The sequence below is a fragment of the Sinocyclocheilus anshuiensis genome, unplaced genomic scaffold (genome assembly GCF_001515605.1).
Source record: "Sinocyclocheilus anshuiensis isolate Anshui unplaced genomic scaffold, SAMN03320099.WGS_v1.1 scaffold62, whole genome shotgun sequence".
Taxonomy (NCBI): domain Eukaryota; kingdom Metazoa; phylum Chordata; class Actinopteri; order Cypriniformes; family Cyprinidae; genus Sinocyclocheilus; species Sinocyclocheilus anshuiensis.
This window is the reverse complement of record NW_015544180.1, coordinates 148,461-157,931: the sequence shown is the minus strand read 5'-3', so window position 1 is coordinate 157,931 and position 9,471 is coordinate 148,461. Positions and strand designations below refer to the sequence as shown.

The following is a 9,471-nucleotide window of genomic DNA, read 5'->3' as shown; positions in this document are numbered from 1 at the left end:
GTGTGTGTGTGCACTTGGATGGGTTAAATGCAGAGCACAAATTCCGAGTATGGGGCACCATACTTGGCCACACTTCACTTTCACTTTTGCCTTAAGACGTGTTCTGGGAATAGTCAAAAGGTCTAGGCCAGAAGACCTCAAAGACCAACCAGGGGAGTGTGCATGTAATAGATCCTGGATATAAAAGGGTGCCTGACCATGCAGGGCTCTCTAAGTAATGACTACAATTTTAAAATGCACTATTCCCAATAGGAAGCCAATGAAGAGCCTTAAACATGAGAGTAATGTGCGACCTTCTGCTGGTCCTAGTCAAAAGCCTTGAAGCTGCATTCTGTACAACTTGTAAACGACCCATGGAAGATTTGTTCAAACAAGTGTACAGAACATTGCATTTTGCATACAGGCAGCAGGTGCAGATGGACATATAAATGGGGCTGAAAACGCACCCGGACCACTCCAGGTACATATGCCGCCGCACCCCTCCATAGATGATCGGATCAGAAGCATCAATTGCCAATCGTACACCCATGCAGTATTTGTGGACAAACTTAACAGCAATATAGCATAGAAACCAAATGAAACAAGTGGGGGCGACCATCCAGCCACAGCGGCAAAGCCAAACACTGGCGCCATGCCGAAAGCCGGAAGTGTCGCGTATGAAAACTGCATGTCAAATAGCCAACAGAAAATACAGCACAAAGGTTCAATATATAATACTTCTAAAGCAATGATTAACATTCATTTTAATTTCAACATTGTAGCATTTGGACCAATCAGACACACAATTTTTCAGTAGATTTAACAAACAATCACAGACCCCTGACCCAACACCAGACTCAGTGCCTATGTGCCTGTGAACGATCTCCAGGCCAGGACACCTCAGCCAGATCAGGTCTCAAACTTTACGACCTAAAAGTATGTAGAGAGAATCTTCCTCCCTACTCAGCTCTCTCTATAACAGACACATACTGCTATAGGAAATGACTTCTTTCATTAATTCATAGACAATTTTTTCTCTGAATTTCCTATCATGCATATCCCCAGGTCTTTGTGTATGATTACTACCCCTTTATATATGGTCTTGTGTATTGTATACTGTTTTATGCATGCTTATGATAGATCACTAGTTAATGTAAACTCACCTATACCATGTTTGGTATCAACAAGTTCACATTTTGATGATCTAAATGAGAGTGTATATTACATGTTGATACCTATGCAACATATTAATGTTCTAAGAAACTTTACTAGTTTTTGCATCAACACCGAATCGAAATACATATGCAAAATACCATGCTTGGAGACAAAGAGTCGTCTTTTTCAAACTTTCCCTCCAAAAGTTCAAGACGCCATTGGCTCTTTGATCCCCCAGAGGTGTGACCTCGATAGAAGATAAAGGCAAACACATCAGCGACCCTCCTTCAGTCTGCGGTTCTGTTAGATTCTGAGAAGATGAGGATGTGAGCTAGAATTCTTCTGCAACCCTTAAAGGCCCCGATATACTTCAAACGAAGTTCTTTATCATTTTTCGTTTGAGGGCAAAAAGAAGTTGGAAAAGGCTAAGCGATGGTATACTGTTTTCGAACATTCCAACACCCACGCGCTGCGGGAGGTGGGGTTGTAAACATGTGTCACGCCGCCTGCGTGTTCCCCCTAAACACAACAACGATGGCGGCTGTGAGAGAAGAACAGTTTCGTAAACATCTGGCAGTAGCATTGATCTATTCAATGGCAAAGAAAAAGAAAAAGAACAAGCGATGTAGATGGTATGTGCGTCCACTTAACGAAAACAGAAAGAATGATGGTGAATTTGCCCTTTTTATTCAGCAAATGCAGAGTACAGATGAGGAAGTGCATTTTTCATGCTTCAGAATGTGCACCGCGTGGTTTGACGATCTCTTGAAAAGGGTATCGCCATTTGTGAAACATGCAAAAACGCACAGGACACAGATTTCCACTACGGAGAGACTGGCCTTGACACTCCGAGTACTACCTTGTAGGGCCACGCAACAAAGTGTGGCTGAAACATTCAAGATTGGACCGTGCACAGCCCGCAAGATAGTCGTGGAGATGTGTTCTCCTGTCTGGCCTCCGTGGAATGAGAAATCAAAAAAAAAATCGCACGTCAAAGAAGGTGGAGTTCCAGAACACACCCACCAACTGCGTAATCGCCACGGACCAATGGTAGCTCAAAGGTGTTTAGGAGGCAAAACGAACTCCCCCAAAAAGTTTTGGTGAGCTGTTTCAAACTGCCAAAATGAACTCAAAACAAACTTCGTTTCGGCCTGATTTTGTTCGAAATGACATAATTTCAGTTCGTTCTTCGATTTCGTTTGAAGTATATCAGGGCCTTAAGTCTGCGCCAGGCTTCAGCCTTGTCTTTACATTCACCAACGATCCTTGGATCTCAGCTGATGTCTCTCTTAGCTCTTCATCATCTTCATCTGGGAGAAAACACTCCCGATCACCACAGAGTCAGAATAACAACTTTTTGGAGTTCATCACTCTTCAAACCTGGAAGCAGGAGATCGTGACTCCTACACCACCGAACCTCCAAGCCATCAAGACTTTCATCCGAGACTGCATCCGTACGCTCGTTCAAGGCCAAGGCAATGCAAGTATAGTACATTTAACTAAACGAAGCAGAGGTTTAGGATAAGCTGTAGACCCCGTTATAAAACGGCGCTGATGGTTTCACTCAGGAGGTTAACTGACTCATTTTCCATAACTGCATTCTCTGGTTTCTCTAACTGCTTTCGGTCATCCATTTAAACTCCGCCCATGTATGAGTGATGTATGTTTGTTTGTTTAGATTAGTTATGTGTTAGTGTTAAGTTAATACATCTTTTGTGCACAAATTACATGAGTTTCTGGTTCTGTCACCGCTTGTGAATAGTGTCCCTTTTATGATCCGATCTATAGCTACATGCTCTAATGCATTGTTACTGTAAGAAAGTTGTTTCCTGTGGCCACGAAAATAACCTTTCTTAGAGTTGATATGAAATTGCACTGAATGTTCGCTGGACGAACAGATTAGCTGATTGTAATATTAATTCTGCTACAGTTGCTACTTGCAGCTGAGGTAAATAATTGTAATTAATTATAATTAATTATAATTATTTATATACATTTCCCTTTTGAGTTACTTTGATACATGGTTGTGGCCTCTGAGGGGGCACAACTCATTCTCCACTCCAGAACTCCCTCCACGAGGAAACTGTACTCCCTGAAGTGGAAGCGTTTCACTTCATGGTAGGGAGATCGTCAGCTGGACCCAGTTAACTGCCCGGGTCGTTTAGTGCTAGAGTTCCTGGAAGAACGTTACTTTGCAGGGTTATCTCCCTCCACCCTTAAGGTATACGTGACGGCTATATCTGCTTACCACACCCTTTTGAATGGTCAGTCATTGGGAAGGAACCCGTTGGTGACACGTTTCCTGCACTCTGCACTAGGGTCCTGGCATAGGACCAGGCCATGGTCCTAGACTGGTTAAATAATGAAGTATATCAGGGCCTTAAGTCTGCGCCAGGCTTCGGCCTTGTCTTTACATTCACCAACGATCCTTGGATCTCAGCCGATGTCTCTCTTAGCTCTTCATCACCTTCATCTGGCAGAAAACTCTCCTGACCACGACAGAGTCAGAATAACATCTTTTTGGAGTTCATCACTCTTTAAACCCGGAAGAACGTGATTGCGACTCCTACACCACGAACCTCCAAACCATCAAGACTTTCATCCGTGACTGCATCCGTACGCTCATTCAAGGCCAAGGCAATGCAAGTATCGTACATTTAACTAAACGAAACAGAGGTTTAGGATAAGCTGTAGACCCCGTTATAAAACGGCGCTGATGGTTTCACTCAGGTGGTTAACTGACTAATTTTCCATAACTGCATTCTCTGGTTTCTTTAACGGTTTCAGTCATCCACTTCCAACCTCCCCATGAATGAGTGATTTGTATTTGTTTGTTTGTCTAGATTAGTCATGTGTTAGTGTTTAGTTAATAAAACTTTTGTGCACAAATTACATGAGTTTCTGGTTCTGTCACCGCTTGTGAATAGTGTCCCTTTTACGATCCGATCTATAGCTCTAATGCGCTAATGCATTACTGTAAGTTATTTTCTGCGGCCATGAAAATATCCTTTCGTAGAGTTGATATGAAATTATACTGAATGCTTGCTGGACGAACAGATTAGTTGATTGTAATATTAATTCTGCTACAGTTACTACTGGCAGCTGAGGTAAATAAATGTAATTAATTATAATAAATTGTAATTATTTATATACATTTCCCTTTTGAGCTAATTTGCTACAACATTTACTAATACATAATTAAAATTAAAAGTTGCATCTGTTAACATTCGTACCTGAGTCAAAAAAAACAACAACGAACAGTTTTATTTTTATTACCTAATGTTAACAAAGATAATAAATATTGTAACAAATGTATTGCTCATTGTTAATGTTAGTTAATGCATTAAGTAATGTTAACTAAAGGAAGTTTATTGTAAAGCAATACCTCAGTCTGAGACAGCGGGGCTTCGCAGATGATTTCATAATCAAGTGTCTCTGTCTACAGTTACTACTGGCAGCTGAGGTAAATAAATGTAATTAATTATAATAAATTGTAATTATTTATATACATTTCCCTTTTGAGCTAATTTGCTACAACATTTACTAATACATAATTAAAATTAAAAGTTGCATCTGTTAACATTCGTACCTGAGTCAAAAAAAACAACAACAACGAACAGTTTTATTTTTATTACCTAACGTTAACAAAGATAATAAATATTGTAACAAATGTATTGCTCATTGTTAATGTTAGTTGACGCATTAAGTAATGTTAACTAAAGGAAGTTTATTGTAAAGCAATACCTCAATCTTGAGACAGCGGGGCTTCAGTACCTGAGTCAAAAAAAACAACAACGAACAGTTTTATTTTTATTACCTAATGTTAACAAAGATAATAAATATTGTAACAAATGTATTGCTCATTGTTAATGTTAGTTAATGCATTAACTAATGTTAACTAAAGGAAGTTTATTGTAAAGCAATACCTCAGTCTGAGACAGCGGGGCTTCGCAGATGATTTCATAATCAAGTGTCTCTGTCAGTTCGCGTTTAAACATCGAGGACCACAGAAATGTGTCAAACACTGTGCCGATGCTAATATGATGCTTAAAACATGCTTGGCTCAGAAGTTTCCAATCTATAAATCCATAACCCACAGGCGGTCTGGCTTCATCTATAAGTTAGACGGTCCGGATTCAATGCTAAGACTTCGTTTCAATTGGGATATTCAATATATACTTTTTAAAGAATTGATCTGATTTATATTTGTTTCGCTATTTTCAAATTCAACTCTACAAACGCACGCATTTTACTATTATTGTCCTTATGTCTCAAACATAACATTGTGGGTGGGACTAACAGAAAGACCAATCATCATTTTGACAAGCGTATGGTATGCACCTATAGGAAGAGGGACAATGAAGAAACTGCCTGTAATTGACCATGAAAACTCGCGTTTAATATTTTTAAATGAAATATATAAAATTATAGTGAAATAAGACATTTATTATTATTATCATTTAATAAATTAAACTGGTGGGCCACAGCTGAAAGTGGGTGGGCCCATGCACACCCGTAACCTCGCCACTGGTTTAAGGCCAGTTACCCAGCAAACACAATTACTGTCTGTGCAACATTCCATTTTTACAAAGGCAACGTCGCCGACTATATGCTCGCAACATTGTAACAATGTGGAAATGTAAGACGCTAAAGGGCTGTAGCAACGTTGTTTCGCAACATTCAGCAACTGTGAGACGACGTTTTTACTACATTTATTTTTTTTATGCCAGATTATAAATATTGCCATTTCTGCATGTTATATCAGACACGGGATAAGTATGTAATACTTTTTAAATATTGTTTTAGAAATATTGTTCATTAATATTGTTCTTTTTAACTGAACACCTGCTTGTGTAAACTTTGAAGAGTAAAAAAATGTCATACAAATTCATATAATCAAACTTTATTTCATACTAAAACATTTCATACATACAATGGATTTCTAATTACGTTACCAAAAGTTATACATTTGAAAAAATGCAATATAGAGTATATTAAGTGAAGCGAAGAGCTACCTGAATTATTAGGGCTAGTAAGGTATCGTATGTTCTGTGCCCTGTTTGAATGCAGTGGCAGCAGTGAGTTCTGTCTTCCAGCATTTCCGAGTGTTCAGATGAGCAGGAAAATAGTTATTCGTCCAATTCAGTGCATACTGTTTGCATTAAATATCTTGTTAAATGAACAAAATCACAGGTAAAAAACACCTTAGTATCAATATTTTTATTTGAGTATCAATACTTTCGATACTCACATCAGTATCGATATATCGATACTTCTGTATCGATACGCCCATCCCTAGTCGTCATATTCGAAAACGACAGAAAGCAGCGACGCGGCTCTTTTCAAGTGTAAGTACCTCAGGGATAAACATTCATTGTGGTTAAATTGCACTTGTTTAACATCATCCAAGTAAACGAATGACTTGATTTTGTGAATTGGCTGTAAAAAGATGTTTATTACCGATCAGATGGAGTAAATATCAATGCAGCACATCAAAAGTTATACATTTGAAAAAATGCAATATAGAGTATATTAAGTGAAGCGAAGAGCTACCTGAATTATTAGGGCTAGTAAGGTATCGTAGTGAACCAGGTGTGTCGGTCAGAACACACATAGGGGAGTATCAGTTTCGACAGCTTTAATGATCATAAAGTATAATAATCAACAGCAGTGAGGGAAGACAGCCTTTACATACACTTCAGTTAGTGGTTGGATGTCAGGATACTGAAAGATGAGCTTGGTTACAGTGAGAGAGGTTTGGGTATTGTGATCAGTCAACGGGCCGCTTTATAGTGCTCAGATGAGATGAATATTCTTAGCTCTGTTCAGTCTCTGTAATGACAGCAGCCGAGCGCATAGAGATGGAGAGGCTGAATCATGAGTGAGTTATATTCTTCCAGAGGGAATCAAATGTACAGGCTATCTGCCGTGCAATCTTTACTGCAGTTGGTTTGACTCACGACAGACTGGATGATTATCAGCGGACAGGAGCTTGATTGTATGATTGCAGAGATATGCAGGGCATATGAGTACAGGTTTTGTGGATGTGTGTGATTTATCTGTAAACACAAAGAACAGGAATCTAACATCAGCAATTAACGTAATGAACTAACATCATTGACATACATTATAGGCTGCTCCCCTCAAGCTGGAATACAATAGTAGAAACACTGAATATAACATCACATTCATTGATATCTACATGATCGATAATAAAGGTATTAACATTGTAACTTTAACTGCAATCGTAGATACATCAGATACAGCATGTGAGCGTTACCATTATCATGTAGCATATCTCGTTTCATAACTCTCTGGGTGATGAGTGGAAGGGCCATGTTGTGCGCATCAGCAGAGGCAATGACAAACAGGGCTTCCCCATGAAGCAGGGTATGTTGACCCATGGACGTGTGCGTCTCCTCCTCAGCAAGGGTCACTCCTGTTACCGCCCTCGCCGTACTGGGGAGCGTAAACGCAAGTCTGTCCATGGCTGCATCGTTGATGCCAACCTCAGCGTTCTCAACTTGGTCATTATCAGGAAGGGTGAGAAGGACATTCCGGGGCTGACTGATAGCACTGTTCCTCGCCGACCTGGGACCCAAGAGGGCTAGCAGGATCCGCAAGCTCTTCAACCTGTCCAAAGAGGATGATGTCAGGCAGTATGTGGTCAGGAGACCCCTCACTAAGGAAGGTAAGAAGCCCAGGACAAAGGCCCCTAAGATTCAGCGCCTGGTTACACCACATGTACTGCAGCACAAGCGCAGACGCGTTGCTCTCAAGAAGCAGCGCACACTGAAGAACAAGGAGGAGACTGGCCAAGAGGATGAAGGAGGCCAAACAGAAACGTCAAGAAAAGGTTGCCAAGAGATGCCGTCTCTCGTCTCTGAGAGCCTCCACACCCAAGTCAGAGTCAAGCCAGAAGTGAGACATGTACCTCACAAATAAAACATGATTTTGTTTAACATTCTAAAAAAAATCAGGAAGCGTGAGAAGGACATTCCTGGGCTGACTGTTCAAAACGAACAAGGGAAGGGAGTGTCCTTCCAGCATCCTCCTCCATAAGTGCTTCGTCTGAAACTGATTAAATTTGCGTGCCTCGGAAATATCCACATTTGTGGGAATGTCTCTTGATCGAAACGACAACAGAGTATGTCTGGTGTAGGCAGGGTAAAATGCAACCTTTTTATTCTGACAGTGTATGATTTATAATAAACAATATGGAATAAAACCTGATCAATATGAACTTTAACGTTCAATTTAAATAAATGTAATTGCACAAACTATAGGCTACAATTTCAATTTGTTTATTTTGAAATAACTCAGACACATTATGTTTTTCTGTCCTCTGATAAGAAATGTTCTGTGCCCTGTTTGAATGCAGTGGCAGCAGTGAGTTCTGTCTTCCAGCATTTCCGAGTGTTCAGATGAGCAGGAAAATAGTTATTCGTCCAATTCAGTGCATACTGTTTGCATTAAATATCTTGTTAAATGAACAAAATCACAGGTAAAATACACCTTAGTATCAATATTTTTATTTGAGTACCAATACTTTCGATACTCACATCAGTATCGATATATCGATACTTCTGTATCGATACGCCCATCCCTAGTCGTCATATTCGAAAATTACAGAAAGCAGCGACGCGGCTCTTTTCAAGTGTAAGTACCTCAGGGATAAACATTCATTTTGGTTAAATTGCACTTGTTTAACATCATCCAAGTAAACAAATGACTTGATTTTGTGAATTGGCTGTAAAAAGATGTTTATTACCGATCAGATGGCGTAAATATCAATGCAGCACATCACCGCCCTCGCCGTACTGGGGAGCGTAAACGCAAGTCTGTCCATGGCTGCATCGTTGATGCCAACCTCAGCGTTCTCAACTTGGTCATTATCAGGAAGGGTGAGAAGGACATTCCGGGGCTGACTGATAGCACTGTTCCTCGCCGACCTGGGACCCAAGAGGGCTAGCAGGATCCGCAAGCTCTTCAACCTGTCCAAAGAGGATGATGTCAGGCAGTATGTGGTCAGGAGACCCCTCACTAAGGAAGGTAAGAAGCCCAGGACTAAGGCCCCTAAGATTCAGCGCCTGGTTACACCACATGTACTGCAGCACAAGCGCAGACGCGTTGCTCTCAAGAAGCAGCGCACACTGAAGAACAAGGAGGAGACTGGCCAAGAGGATGAAGGAGGCCAAACAGAAACGTCAAGAAAAGGTTGCCAAGAGATGCCGTCTCTCGTCTCTGAGAGCCTCCACACCCAAGTCAGAGTCAAGCCAGAAGTGAGACATGTACCTCACAAATAAAACATGATTTTGTTTAACATTCTAAAAAAAA

General features: G+C 40.4%; 2 pseudogenes; both read left to right on the top strand.

Moving 5' to 3' along the window:
* Positions 1 to 8,110, top strand: part of LOC107696308 (40S ribosomal protein S6 pseudogene) — a 29,907-nt pseudogene extending 21,797 nt beyond the window's left edge.
* A 13-nt stretch (positions 8,111 to 8,123) lies between these two features.
* LOC107696306 (40S ribosomal protein S6-like) lies at positions 8,124 to 9,471 on the top strand (annotated as a pseudogene).